Source organism: Kogia breviceps, chromosome X (assembly GCF_026419965.1).
Source record: "Kogia breviceps isolate mKogBre1 chromosome X, mKogBre1 haplotype 1, whole genome shotgun sequence".
Lineage (NCBI taxonomy): Eukaryota > Metazoa > Chordata > Mammalia > Artiodactyla > Physeteridae > Kogia > Kogia breviceps.
In genome coordinates, this window is record NC_081330.1 from 112,495,253 (window position 1) to 112,510,879 (window position 15,627).

A 15,627-nucleotide genomic window follows, 5' to 3' on the forward strand; every position below is an offset into this window, starting at 1 on the left:
ATTTTGAAAACTTCCCTTTACTGTTCCGCCTCATCACCCTCCCTCAGTCTAAGTCCACATCTTTAAATATCTTCCTCTAAAGTATATATTCAAAATTTTTTACCAGAACCACATTATTTTGAAAATAGCAGGATACTTCGGTCTCACCCAAAGCTTTGCCTATTACACATCGTATGTCCATTATGGCCAATGTTGGAGATTTTATTAATTCTGCCAATGCCTGATTTTATAGATGATATCAGGTTTTCCATTTTTAAAATTTTTGTTTTCTAATGTATTGCGTGATTTTTTTGTTTGGTAGCACTAATTGTACTAATTGTTTCTGGTAGTACTGACTTTACAACGTGAACTATTTGAGGAAATGTTTTCAGTTTTAAAAAGTCAAAAAAGCAGTTATGTGGAAGATGCAGGGGTGAAAACCTTTTCCCTTCATTCCTTCTAGGTTCTTTGCCTGGTCTAATAATTAAACTGACATAAGACCGATTAACAGGAGAAAAACAAAGTTTGTACTTATGGGAGCCCCATACACACATATGAGACTTTCTGGCAGCGAGGCAGTTGAGGCTTATATACCCTTCTGAGCTAAGGAGAAGCGGGTAAGGGGCTGGAGTCTCGAAGGGGAGGAAGACAATTCGCAGGAAAAAGCGAAGAACAAATGTTTGGTAAACAAATGTTTGCCATGTTATGCAGACAAGGCCTTCTGATATAAAAAGTTATTTTTGGTAATAGCTCTCTCCCTGTTACAGGGCCCCTATCTAAATTTTTTTAGGCAGTTAAGGGAGAGGTCAAAAGCTCTTCCTGAATCGACTGGGACTTGATTGTCTTCAGCTTGAAATAATCCACATGCCAAAGTGACACAATCAGGGGTGGCATATTCTGCTCCTTCTTAAAGGCTAAGCTGAATATTACAAAGCAAAGAATATATGTTTAACACACACACTGTAAGAGATTTATTGAACACCATCTTTATCCTAATGTGGAAATCTTGATAAATTGCATGAGATCAGAGTTACTACCTAGTCTCTCATGACAGTCATCTGCCCACAGGAAGCAGCAACTCATAAGACAGTTTCTTATCTTACAAAAATGAAAGTGTTTTTATAGCTGATTTTGTGTTCAGTGATAGAACAAGCGATGCTACCAGAGGCAGGTCACTTTTGCTATTTAGGAGGAAATGCTTTGTTTATTTTTCTTCCACGGGCTCTTCTTCTCCTGGCCTACAAAGAACCTCAAAGTATCTCCCATCCTTCTATTGTGTTCATGAATATAACCCTAGTGCTTAGAATAGTGCTAGAAAAATAGTAAGTGATCAGTAAGTATTTTGGTATTAAGTAATTCAAAGAAAATCCGAATCTACCTTTCTATGTACCATTTAATTTATTTTCTTCTATTTCTTTCTTTCGTATACATCTTCATTGTAGTATAATTGCTTCACAGTTCTGTGTTAGTTTCTGTTGTGCAACAAAGTGAATCAGCTATACATATACATATATCCCCATATCCCCTCCTTCTTGAGCCTTCCCCCCGACCCTACCTATCTCACCCCTCTAGGTCATGGCAAAGCACCGAGAGGATCTCCCTGTGCTATGCAGCTGCTTCCCACTAGCTATCTATTTTACATTTGGTAGTGTGGTTGCTTCTCTCACTTCTCCCTAGCTTCCCCCTCACCCGCACCGTGTCCTCAAGTCCATTCTCTATGTCTGCATCTCCATTCCTGCCCTGCCACTAGGTTCATCAGTACCATTTTTTTTAGATTCCATATATCTGCATTAGCATGCGGTATTTGTTTTCCTCTTTCTGACTTACTTCACTCTGTATGACAGACTCTAGGTCCATCCACCTCACTACAAATAACTCAATCCTTCGATTTCAAAACTAAACATAAGAAAGTACTTGATATTTACTATCCCTTCTTCCTCATATCCAAACACATGTAAGCCCACCTAAAGCAATGTATGTGCACCATTAAAATAAAACTTCTCTAGATGTCACTGTGTAACAGCCAATTCCAGAGCTGCATTTTCTCTGATCTTCCAAACTGACCTCCTCATGGCAGATGACTCTTTGAAGTTCCCTTTGTTCTTGAAACTCATCTCAGAATTTTATAATGAGATACGACCTCTATTTCTCTCCTTCCCCTCCCTGGTCATAACCCCAGATTCTTCTGAGAATCTAGTTTAGGGAGCGGTTAAAAGTATGGATTCTGGAATCTGATTGCCTGGTTCAAATTCTGGCTCCCTTAATTACAAGATCTTCTGAGCATGCTCCTAAACGTCTCTAGCCACTAGAAACCATTACAGCCTCTGTAAAATGAGGGAAATAATTGTACCTACTTCATATAAAATAAGGTAAAACATACAGAGTCCTTAAAAACTCAATATGTATTGATTATTATGAGATACTAAAGATCCACACCTAAATGTATTTCATTTCTAGATCCCACAGCTGGACAATTAGTCATGTTCCATTCCACTCTCTCTCTCTCTCTCTCTCTCTCTCTCATCTTCTCATCCAGTTGGTTACAAAATACTACCTAAATCTGCTAAAAATGCTGTTCTCCAAATGTAGCTCTCCACATCTAGTCCTTGTTTAGAGCTTTGCAGATGTGATCATGGTTTTGGGGCACTGGGTTAGATGTTGGTAAAGGATAGAAGCTAATTTAACACTGTGTCAAATTACAGTGGTTGTTCTAACGTATTTCATTTTGTTTTCAAGCAGTCATGTAAAGTAGGTATTATTCCCCCCCTCCACACACTCAATAGAAGAAGCAGCTAGAGTTCAGCAGCTAGAGTTCCTTCTCTGAGACAGTGGAGTAACTGATGTGTGGGAACAGAGGTTGCACAGAATGAGGGCATCTCTTCAAAGACCATGAACTGAGGTGTGGAAAGGGTCATATCCTGAGCTGATCTGGAATCAAAAGATTCACAGGTGCGGTGAATCTAAATCCTCTGAGTGCAAGGCCATGGCAGAGAAAGGCTCCATGGGCAACAGCATTAACCTCCCCTACAGAGACCTGGCCTCCGAGGTGACCAGGCACCGAATCACCATGACCATGAGAGAAGAGAGATTTACCAAGAAAAGTGATGAAGCCGGGGAGATACCCTCAGATATGGATTTGGGACAAGCTCATTCCCCTAGTGCAGCTGGCTCCTAAGTACCCCCAGCCCCACCTCCTTCTCCAACTGAAGACTCCAAAGTTTCCTTCTTAAGCACCTAAAACATCAGTCATTTTGAACTAGACTTTGACAGAAAACTCCAAAAAACAGTTTCCGTGAAGTCACTGGGGTTGGCTTTGAAGACTCTCTGGGAAAATCTTTGTTCTTATTCTTTCCTAGTTTTCTTCTCCTACAACCACTGTTGAGCATTGTTTATCCTTACTAATGCACTTAGAGTAATCTTTGGTTTCTCAAGCCAAGTCTCTGATGTCTCTGTTTGGTCTTTAATTTATGCCACACGGTAGAACACTTATGGTAGTCAGTTGTATTTGAATTTAAAAAAAAAAAAAAAAAAGGTAGCTGGTAGAGCCAGCTACCTTTACCCAGGTAACACAGTTAACAAGTACAATAAGTGCCAGAGCTGGAATTTCCCATTAATATCAAGTTATGCCTTCTTTGTTTCTTAAGCACTCCAGCAATTGAAACTCCTAAGGAAGGAAAAAGGTGGTGGTATTGGGGGAGGGGGGGGAAACTCTTCAAGGATATTTCTCTGGGAAAACTGAAGTTATTTATATGCCTTTTCAGATACAGGTACTGGCATCTATCAAACTTGATGATGTCTCAAGAAGACTCTGGAGCTGTATCAGATAATGAGATTGTAAACTTCTCTGAGTTAAAATAGGCTTTCTCTAAAAATAGTTCATTGCACATTAGCTCTTGAAAGCTTCTGGTCCTTATAAATTATGATACACAGTGACTTCAACTGATGCTTTTACTACGTTTAATCAAGAAAATTCTTCAAAGCAAATAGACTATCCTTTATGCAGTAGTAGGCACTAATGACTGGATTGCATAGGTGTATTTAACCTGGTATAGACAATGAGGTATTGGCATCTATCTGCTGTATCTCTAGAGCTATAAAGCAAGCAAACAAGAAGCAATTGGAACAGTTTATTCCCCATATAACTGAGTAAAGTAAGATCAAATCCTAAAATGTAGACCTTGCCTGCTCTAAGATGATATAACCCAATCTAAGAATTGACCACAAAGCCCTTGTATGTGCTTTTAATATAAACTGTGGCCCTACTTCATAAAATAAGGTTTCGTGTTATTACTTCATGATTAGACTACTGAAGTTTATTTCTCAAGTAATTTTTTTAATAGTTAAAATGAGCTATTTTCAGGCTCTTCACTATGCAAAGCAGGAGAAATATAAAGATTCCTTTTGATCTAGTGTCTGGTATTAATTTAAATTGAATATTCACTATTTGAATTTATTGCAGCAGATGTCCTCAGCTACCCAATTATTTTAGCACAATTTGGCACATATATAATTTTAAAAGATCTTGTATCTAGGCGAAGCATTTAATTTCCTAGCAAATTAATCCCTTTGGAACATTACATTGGATGCCATGGTGATTAAAAAAAAGACTCTTTCATAACAGCAAGTTGCTCCAGTAAATAGCCAGTACACTGCACAAATGGAAAATCTGCATTTATTTCCTCTGTTATATATGGCGTAGATTTCCTTATTACTAATTACATGCTCTTTCTCAGCTCAGACATTTTTGATAACAACGTGCACTATGCCCTCTCCTCTCTAATTCTGGGGTTTTCTGTTCCCCTGTTTAAAGGAGAAGACATGATTTTCTTGACCCCAAAAGGACAATGGATGTGGACTGACCCAGAATTCTTTAGCAATGTGGTCTGCAATAGGAACGATCAAAGAACTTTCTCTTTAAAATTTTGCTTAGCTAAATGGCATACACCACAATATGCATTTTCAATGATTATTTAATATAAGTTAACGTCTCCCAGTTACTGTTGCTGTGTAACAAATCATCCTAAAGCTTTCTGGAGTAAGGCAACCATTTTATTATGTGCACAGATTCTGTGGATTAGATATTTAAACAGAGCAGAGTAGGGGTGGTTTGACTCTGGTCCCTGATGTCTGGGCCTTCAGCTGGCAAGACTCAAAGATTAGGGGTGACTTAATGGCTGAGAACTATAATCATCTGGAAGCTCCTTCACATGCATGTCTGGCACATAGGCTGGTATTACTAAAAGTCTGGGGGCTCAGCTGGTGATGTTGACTAAAACATTTATATACAGTCTTTCTTAATGGTTTTGGTTTCTCATAGCATGGTGGCTACTTTCTGAAAGGAAGCATCCCAGAAGAGGGCATACAGAGAACAAGCATTACAAGAGAACCAGGCAAAAGAGAACCAGGTGACAGCTAATCTAACCTCAGAATTCACATGGCATCATTCCTTCTGAATAATAAGCAAATCACTAAGGTCAATCTACATTCAAGGAGGAAAGACACAGACCCAACCAGTTAATAAGAAAAGTTCAGAACTTCCCTGGTTGCTCAGTGGTTAAGAATTCACCTCCCAATGCAGGGGATGCGGGTTCAATCCTTGGTCAGGGAACTAGATCCCATATGCATGCCACAACTAAGAGTTCACATGCTACATGCCACCACACCTAAGGAGCACACATGCCGCAACTAAAGGAGCCGGTGAGCTGCAACTAAGGAACTCGGGAGCTGCAACTAAGGAGCCCACTAGCCACAACAAAGGAGCACATGTGCCGCAACTAAAGGAGCAAGTGAGCTGCAACTAAGGAGACCACCTGCCGCAACTAAGGAGCCCACCTGCTGCAACTAAGACCCGGCATAACAAGAAAGAGAGAAAGAGAGAGAGAGAAAGAAAGAGAGAGAGAGAGAAAGAAAGAAAGAAGGAAAGAAAAGTTCAATTCGTGGACATATTTTAAAGCCACTGCAAACAGATAAGCATAGAAAGGAAGGAAGGAAGGAAGGAAGGAAGCTATTTTGTAAATGCTCAAGATTGTTGTAGGCTATATATATAGCCTACAGCAACAACCATTATGCATCTCTCAGCTGTTAGGAGATGCATTAAAGTTTAAGTAGAGTGGGTGACAAAATATTCGCCATATATGTTGAAGCTCAACTTTGAATTCTGGTTGGGAATTCTTGATTACATGTCATAAATTTCTTTATGATATGTACAGTTGTAGTGACCTTAGTTTTCTAATGGTTAGTTACAGAAGTAGAGTTCTTTAATTGCTACAAGGCAGTAGCAAGATTAAAATAAATAATAACAAAAAAAAAGAGAGGCATATAAATAGGTATTATTGACAAACATCTCTTAGTCATCTGTTTTAGTTTGGGTTCCCCCAAAATTAGGTATCAAGGAAAGGCCTTGGGTGCATGTTGGGAGGTGATCTGAGGAAGCATAAGTAAGAAAGGGAGGAAAGTGAGAAAAACCCCAGAATATGTTAATGGGTAGGTAATTGCTGTGGGCAATCAGGGCTCAATTTGCTAAGGACCACTTTAGAAACCACAAGAAACATGCCTCAGAATCACCTCTCTCTAGGTGATAAAAGGCTGGAACATTTAACCATGTACAATGGTACCCGTTGTTTGAGGGCTGGGACCAGACGTATTAGGGACTCCACACTTGCCCATTGCTCTTGTTTGCAGAAAGCATTATCTCCTGCCACCAAGAAAGCCCTTAGAGAAGAAGGGACATTCAAGCCCTTGAGGTAGGGAGCTGTCAGAGCGTGTGGGAATCATACACCACAGCTGCCAGTGGACTCATGTGTGGGTCAAGGGAACATGGGATGGGGTATCAATATCCCCTCCATCTTATTTTTTTCTTTGATAATTATTATTTTATAAATGTATTGTATGCACATAGTTCAAGGAGCAGCTGCTTGTTCTACCTTCTTCCTGTCCTCACACTTCATGCCTCTAGGGGCAATCCTTTCCAATTCTTAGCATTCTCTTCATCTATTTACCACCATCTTTCTCGATAATATGCGTATTGTGATTTATCTTGATTTATCAGTTTAATAACTTGTGTCTTGCTTTCCTATTCTTGGAATTGAGAATTTAATATTTTATACCATTCTACCTCCCTCCAATTTTCTTCCCTTCATGTTTCCAAATAATCATATCACAATTCATGGGTAACTCAATATTCATATTATTTTGACATTACAAAGGTTTTCCAATACTAAGACAAATAGTGGTTAATGATAATAGATCCTTGCTTGTAAAACTTGATTTTCCTGAAGAAAAAGTATTTTCATTTTTATTTGCTTTGTTTTTCTATGTACCTATTGTTAATTCTTCCCAAATGTTCTACAAGCTCCATAAAATGTATTTCAGCAATATTGTTTACACAGTTTAATGCAACATTTCTATTTTCTTTTTGGATTTTTCTTTATTGGTGACCCCCACCCACTTTGATCTTGACTAGTATACTGCACAACAATCATTTTGAGATTTCCCTTTGCCTTCATTCTAGAACTTCTCTTTGCTCTCCATCTGAGTTAGATCTCTTGTTTCCTGCCTTCTGGAACTTGTTTTTTCCCTCTTTCTTGGTGTGTTGTCTTCCTTTAGTAGATTATATCCCCCAGTATTTTCCTGAGAGTTCCTATAGGTGGTACATTTTTTTGAGAGTAATTTGTTTCTAGAAGCGGGAAAATGTCTTTATTTTTCTAACACATTTCTTTGCCAGTTTAAATCATTATAACATTTTAGCTTGGATATCAATTTTTTTCAGAATTTTGAAGTCATGCCCGAAGTTGTCCTCTAGCTTCCAGATGTTAGTGTTGGGAATTTCTGTGTCATGATAATCTCTAACACTTGTAAGCAACCAGTTCTGTGTTGTTGCCCTCTGCTTATTTTTGTTTTGTTTTTCTTCCCGAAAGCTTTTATGGTTTTTCGTTTATCCTTTGCATTAAATTATTTTGTAATGGTAGTACTAGTGTGACCTTTAGTATTCTCTCTTCTGGACTCAATGGGTCCATTAATATTGATATTTATGCCTCTAATTTCTGAGAAATATGATATTTGTCTCTGCCATTTTTTTTTTTTTTTTTTTTTTTGTGGTATGCGGGCCTCTCACTGCTGTGGCCTCTCCCGTTGCGGAGCACAGGCTCCGGACGCGCAGGCCCAGCGGCCATGGCTCACGGGCTCAGCCGCTTCGCGGCATGTGGGATCCTCCCGGACCAGGGCACGAACCCGTGACCCCTGCATCGGCAGGCGGACTCTCAACCACTGCGCCACCAGGGAAGCCCTGCCATTTTTTTCTTATATTTGCTGGTGGTTTTCTCCTCTGCACTTTCTTTCTGTAACTTTTACAAATCAGATATGACCAGTCTAGTTTGATCCTTTGATATTCTTACCTGTTCTCTCCAACTTTCCAGCTCTTTGACTTTTTTCCTACTTAGGGGAGAGTTTACTGACTTCATTTTATTGAATTTCTATTTTGGTGCTGATATTTTTAATATCTAAGACAACTTTTTTCTTCATATGCTTCTTCATATGTGTTCTTTTCCAGTCCCTTATACAATACACAGTATCTCCAATGAGTGTTATTTAATCAATATTTTCCCTTAGTTCTCCGAATATATATAATATATATATTTTTAAAATTTTTTCTTGTCCAGTTTTGTTGAGATATGACACACAACCCTGTATACATTTGAGGTGTACAGCGTAATGATTTGACTTACATCCATCATAAAATGATTATCACAGTAAGTTTAGTGGAGATCTATCATCTCATATAGATACAAAATAAAAGAAAAAGAAAAAAATTTTTTCCTTGTGATGAGAGCTCTTAGGATTTACTCTCTTAACTTTTATATATAACATGCAGCAGTGTTAATTATATTAATCATGTTGTACACTACATCCCTAATCTTATTTATCTTAACTGGAAGTTTGTACCTTTTAACTGCCTTCATCCAATTCTCCCTCTCCCTACCCCTCCTCTGATAACCACAACTCTAATCTCTTTTTCTATGAGTTTGTTCATTTATTTTTGAAGTATAATTGAGCTACATCACTATGTTAGTTCTTCGTGCACAACATAGTGATTTGATATTTTTAAATTGAGGTGTAGTTGATTTACTTGATAATTCTATATATTACAAAATAATCACCTCCCTCTGAATATATTAACTCTATTTTTGAAGTTTCTTATCTTGCCTGCATGCTCTTGTTTCCTACAACATCATTTTTATCTACTTTCAGTTTATTTTTGTCTCTTGTGTTTGAGCTTTCCTCAAATATTTGTTATCTTTGACTGTTTTTTCATATTAAGAAAGAGGCATTAATTGCATACCTTAATTGCATCAACAAAATTAGCCGATTCACTAAAAGATGACCAGAGACTAGTGAGAGAGCAGAGGAGTAGTACTGCACTCCACAACTGCTAAATGGCACCAAAACTTTTCTCCATTAAGGAGTTGTTATTAAACTACCAGGGATCCTTGAACTCTTTGATATTTAATACAAAAGTTTAGATTTTACTACATATTTTGTTTACCAGGGGATGGTCCGTAGGATTAATCAGTTCTTAAAAGGTAGCATCATCTCAAAAGATTAACTAGCCTTGAGTTATAAGATGGTAGAGATTTAGCTCACTTGATGAAATAGCAATTGTCTTTACATGAATAACAATGTTGTGGAGTGTACTAGAAATGACAATCAATGGATTAGTTCTAATATTGAGGCAGAGAAAAACTTGGTTTAACAGTCTTTAAAATATTCATTAGATACTCTGGCACTTCTACTTCTGTCCAAGATGGAGTCACAATCTGAATTTAGTCTTTTACAAGAAAAAACTCAAAATCCAAAACCAAACAAACAAAAAATAATGGTTTTGAAGGCATTGGACACAAGGCAAGAAAGCACGGTGATCCCTGAGAAGTGGGAAACAAATGAGGTGAGCTCTATGGTTATCCCAGGTTACTGCCTTGAGAAAGTGTCCAAGCCATGTACAGGGAGGGGAAGCCAAGTGGAGCCTGTTAGACTCCCTGAATTGTGAAGATGAAGCTAGGAGTCCAGGGAGAACAAGGTGGCTGGAGTTTGTAAGACAGACTAATGGAGAGGAAAGGGCTGCATAGAGAGAGAATCCAGGAGATCTGTACAGGGTTCCTCTCAAGTGTTCCTTAGAGTACTGATCAGTACTTAAATGTGAGAAAACTACCCAAGGCCACAGAGAAAACCATCTATAAGGATTAGAGAGAACAGTGCTCAGATCTCTTATAGGCTTAGGCACAGTGCCTGTTCCCACCAGCCAGGCTGTGGAAATTCATAGTTCATAGGACAAAGGTAGATTACTCAGAGGATTTTGCTTCATTAGTGGGGAAAATTAGCCCTAGACTAAATGCTGCTCTGATCTGGCCTAGCAAAGCTTACCTTCTGAGAGGAGAAAAGCTTAGATTCAGAGAAAGCACAAAGGAATTTCTTTTTCTTTTAATTTTTATTTTATATTGGAGTATAGTTTATACAAAGGAATTTCTGATATGCTCAGTAACATTCCATTTACTGACCTGGGGCATAGTTCTTATCAGGGTTGGGACGTCATCAAGCTGAATATTTTTTAAAGCTGAAAGTTAATGAGCTAAACACCTATTTTTAGAAGTTAATGAGCTAAACGTCTATTTTTAGAAGTTAAATAAATGAGAACAAAACAAACCCAAAGAAAAGTGCAAGAAGGAAATTTTTAAAGATAAGTAATGGTAGAGAAAGCACACATAAAACAGATGAACAAAGTCAAAAGTTGGTTCTTAGCAAAGACTCAAGAAATTTACAAACCAATGGTGAGATTGACCAATTGAGAGAGAGAGAGAGAGCACGCACATTAACTGGTGCCAGGAATGCAAGAGTGTGTAACTACAGCTGATGAAAACACTAAAAATGATAACAAAATGATATTTGATCAACTCAGTGACTTTAAATTTGAAAATTAAAATGAAAAAAATCTGAAAAAATATAAATTAACAAGTTGAATGATTTAAATTTCCCATGCTCCAAATAATTTCCAACTTCTATTTAATGCAAGATTTTAGATTTAGATCCAATTAGATGCATAAAGAAGAAGGAATAAAGGTTCTTTTAATTAAAAGTATTTTTTAAAATTGTAATCACAAATGGCTTGCAAACATTTCACCAGGAAGTAAAGAATCTTTGAGATCACAAAAAATGGTGCCGTAGGTGACTTCTAAAATGGCCCCTGCCTCCTGGTATCCACTCCCTGTGTAATCCTTTCCCCTTGTGTAGGCTGTACCTAGCAACTTGTTTCTAACAATAAAGTATGGCACAAATGATGGGATGTCACTTCCAAGATTAGGTTACAAAAGACTGGCTTCTGTCTTGCTTCACTCTCTCTTGCTCTGATGTAGCCAGCTACCATGATGTGAGCTGCCTGATGGAGAGGTCCACAGGCAAGGAACTGAGGGAGGTCAGTGACCAACAGCCTTGTGAGCAAGCTTGGAAACAGATCCTTCCCTGTTTGAGCCTTGAGATGATTACAGCCCTAGCTGACACTTCGCAGCCTGTGAGAACCCCTGAACTGATTCATCCGGCTAAGCTGTGCCTAGATTCCTGATCCACAGGAACTGTGAGATCATAAATGTTCTAAGACACTAAGTGTTGGGGTAATTTTTTATGCACTAATAGATAACAAATTTAGAAAGAGAGACCTAAAACTTGTGGGAGGTGACACCTCTGAGTGGAATAAGGCACCTAAATAACACAGAGGAAGACATTGGTGAAATTAGGAGGCAACATGGAGAGCTTCCCATTGAGGCTTCAAAGACTTCTGAGAGCTCCCATTCCACTAGTTGTGGGCATCTGCCATAAACTGTTGTCACTAGGTTCCTATGCATTATAAGATACCAATGTCAAAACCAATTTTCTCAAGTCCTGCTATAAAACCACTCTATGGAAACCAGTAACAGAAGCAGCAGCTGACATGGCAGTCTGGCATGTAGCAATCAGAAATTGTTGTCTCATTTTCAGCAAGTTCCACCATGTAGCACAAGAGACAGCAGGTAGTGTCCTATCCTTCCAAAAATGCTTATGGCTGTTAATGAAAACAAAATAATCCCTGTTTTCTGGCTGAAAAGACAGAATCTCCAAATTTATACATGTAGAGGTAAAGTCATCTCACACACACACACACACACTTATTTGATACCTATATGTATGGTGTGTTGCTTGGATGTGTGTGTATATTCATTTGTTTGTATAAATATGGAGAAATAAGTGAAGGACATTTACCAGACTGCAAGTATTGATTCCACAGTAAAGAGGAAGGGAGAGAGAGACTCTTAAATCTTCCCATTTATAATCTCCTCATATAATGAATACCAGTGTTTTTATTATGCAAAATAATAAAGATATGTTTAAGTGTAAATAAAGAGAAAATTACTGTGACTGCATTTTTTTGAAGCTTTTGCTCATTTTGACATGAACTGTAAATAATCTAACTCTTTAGACCCTCAACATAGACAGGTAGTAGGAAAGAAATGCAGCAGACTTAGGGAAAGCCCGCACTCAGGGTAAGTATCCAAAGGAGGGCAGTCCCCTTCTGCAGCATCGTGGACCAGCTTTATTTTATTTGAAATATCTAAAGTCATCTTCCCATAAACCATGTCTTCCCAAAAATTTACTAGAGGAGTCAATGAACAGAATGGTAATGAAGCTGATGCAGCGTATTCTCATTTTATTTAAATTTCTTCACTGATGTAAGAGGCTAATTCAACTTTTTGTTTCTACTTCCTGGTTTTTTGTTAGGGGTGTGTCTTGTGGCATTAAATAAACAGCCACACAACTGAAGAATTAGAAGAAGTTGCAGGGATTTCCCTGGCGGTCCAGTGGTTAAGACTCTGCACTTCCAAACCAGGGAGCGTGGGTTTGATCCCTGGTCAGGGAACTAAGATCCCACATGCTTGCATGGAGGGGTTAAAAAAAAAGAGAAAAAAAGGTTGCACTGGGCATTGAGTTCTAATAATAGCATAAAACAGCCTGAAAGGAGATATAGGCAATGGACACCAGAGTGCTAATTATGGTGTTTTACTCAATTTTAAGTAACTTTAATGTAATATGATGAAACCCAAGTAAGAGCTCTAAAATCCTGCCTGTTTTTCTTAAGTATTTTGATCCTAGAGGTGGGTTTCTTTTTCTTTAATGTTTTCATTTTATTTTGTTTTTCCTACTACTAAGCAACTTAAATGGCTGTTTTATTCAGAAACAGACTCACAGACATAGAAAACAAACTTATGGTTACCAAAGCGGAAAGGGGTGGGGAGGGATAAATTAGGAGTTTGGGATTAACAGATACTCACTGCTATATATAAAATAGATAAACAACAAGGACCTACTGTAGAGCACAGGGAACTATATTCAATATCTTGTAATAACCTATAACAGAAAAGAATGTGAAAAAGGATATATGTATATATATATATATATATATATATATATATATATATATAACTGAATCACTTTGCTGTATACCAGAAACTAATACAACATTGTAAATCAACCATATGTCAATAAAAAAATTTAAATGGTTGTTTTTAAATAAACTTTATCATTTAGTATTGGGCTGGCCAAAAAGTTCATTCGGGTTTTTCCTTATGATGTTACAAGCTTTTTGGCCAACCCAATAATTATTTTCAAAAAACTATGATTTATTTACTAAGAAAACATATCTTATGGTGTCTTACGTGTCTAAAGTGTCTTAAGAATTTTCTTAATGATCATCTAGAGCGAAAGTCTATTTTTATATCATCTCATGATATTTCTGAGAGCTCTTTCAATAAACAGGTAATATGTTTAAAAGCCCTGACAAGATTTCTATGGTTTTAGAAATATTTGGATTTTTCACTTAAACTTTGATCTCAATAACTACAATTCAATAGTGTAACTATTATCTATTGCTACATAAGACATCCCCCAAACTTAGTGGTTTAAAACAACAAACATTTACTAGGTCACAGTTTCTGAAATTCAAGAATTTAGGAGTGAGTTAGCTGTGGGGTTCTGGCTCAGGTTGCAATCAAGATGTTGACTAAGTTGCAATCAAGATGTTGACTAAAGCTTCAGTTACCTAAGCCTTGACTGGGGCTGGAAGATCTGCTTCCAAGCTCACTCACATGGCTGTTGTCAGGAGGCCTCAGTTTCTCAAAATGTGAGCGTCTCCATAGGATTGCTCATGATATGGCATCTACCTTCCTTCTAGAGCAAGTAATTCCAGAAAGAGAAAGAGACAGAAGGAGCAAGCAGGCAGCCACAGGGCCTTCTAGGACCTGTAGATTCAAAAGGCACACAACGTCACTTCCATTTTATTCGGTTACAGACCAACCCTGAAACAATGTGGAAGGGAACGACACAAGAGGTGAAAATCAGGAGGTGGGGGCCATGGGAACCACCTTAGAGGCCAGTGACCACAGATAGCACATGAGTCAAGGCTTGATCAGACACACAAAACCGTGAGGAGTAACAGAATAAGGGATCTATTCTGGTCTTACATATTATGCTACTGTGGAAGCTGGTTGAACACTCTATACAAGACTCATGCTTCTGCACCTGGATTTGTGCCTGAAGTCAGCAGGGACAACAGTCAAGAAGGAAAGATGGACTTGAAGTGAGAGACAACAAAGGTAAACTGAAATTCACAAGGACACTTGTGCAAACTGACAACTGTGAGGACAAACTAGAGAAAATGAAGACAAACCAGAATCCTGCTCCTGTCTTTTATTAGCTCCCTCTTTAACAATGTGGGTGTCTGCAGGATCAGCTGTGACCCTTCACCATAGAACTGCTCCAAACCCTAGCTCAGAATTCAGAGAAGAGGGACGTGGCAGTTCAAAGAGGCGCATGCCTGGCTGCCCACCCACACCACCACGGTAAGCTGGTACAACAGTGACAACCTCTACAGGAGGCCCTGTCTTTTATCCACCCTTAGAGCATAGATATGTCTACACCCTCCCTTCTGCCTTCTAAATAGCGCAGACATTTTCACCGAAGCCAACAGCAACCCGGAAATAAATAGCGAAGGGAATTCACAGAACACATTTCCAATTAACCTCTGTTAATACACAGCCGTTATAGATGGGAAAAAAATAAAATAAAATATAAAGGGATGGGAACAAGAACATACATATTTTTCTTGAGCATATTTTTAAAAGAGCCTCTCAATAAATGTTTACAAAAATATCTAGAGTTGATAACACTGCACTTACAGAATAATTGAAATTTCGCCCGAGCTCCCCCCAAGGGGGACAGCACCCCCTGCCAGCTGTCCCCCTGGGGGTGCACGAATGCACTCCCATTGATTCAGTCTGTCTTCTTAAATGTGGTGACCCTAATTAAAATAGTCATCCTTAATGCATGTCAGGAGACTGAAGAAGGCAGATTGATTTAATGGGGGTCAGGAAACCTAAGGTGTTTGGTTGGTTTAATGAATGTCAGAAGATTTAAGAAGGACGATTGATTTATCGGGGGTCACGATATTTAAGGGAGCTGATTTAATCAATGGGAGTCACGTGATTTACGGGTCTGACTGAATCAATGGGAGTCACGTGGTACAAGGGGTCTGACTAAATCATTGGTAGTCCCATAATTTAAGGGCTCTGTTTG

At 38.3% G+C, this 15,627-nt stretch overlaps 1 pseudogene; it reads left to right on the plus strand.

Annotated features, from left to right (window-relative positions):
- The first annotated feature begins 2,962 nt into the window (after positions 1-2,962).
- Positions 2,963-3,217, plus strand: LOC131748203 (myocilin opposite strand protein-like; annotated as a pseudogene).
- The last annotated feature ends 12,410 nt before the right edge of the window (positions 3,218-15,627 follow it).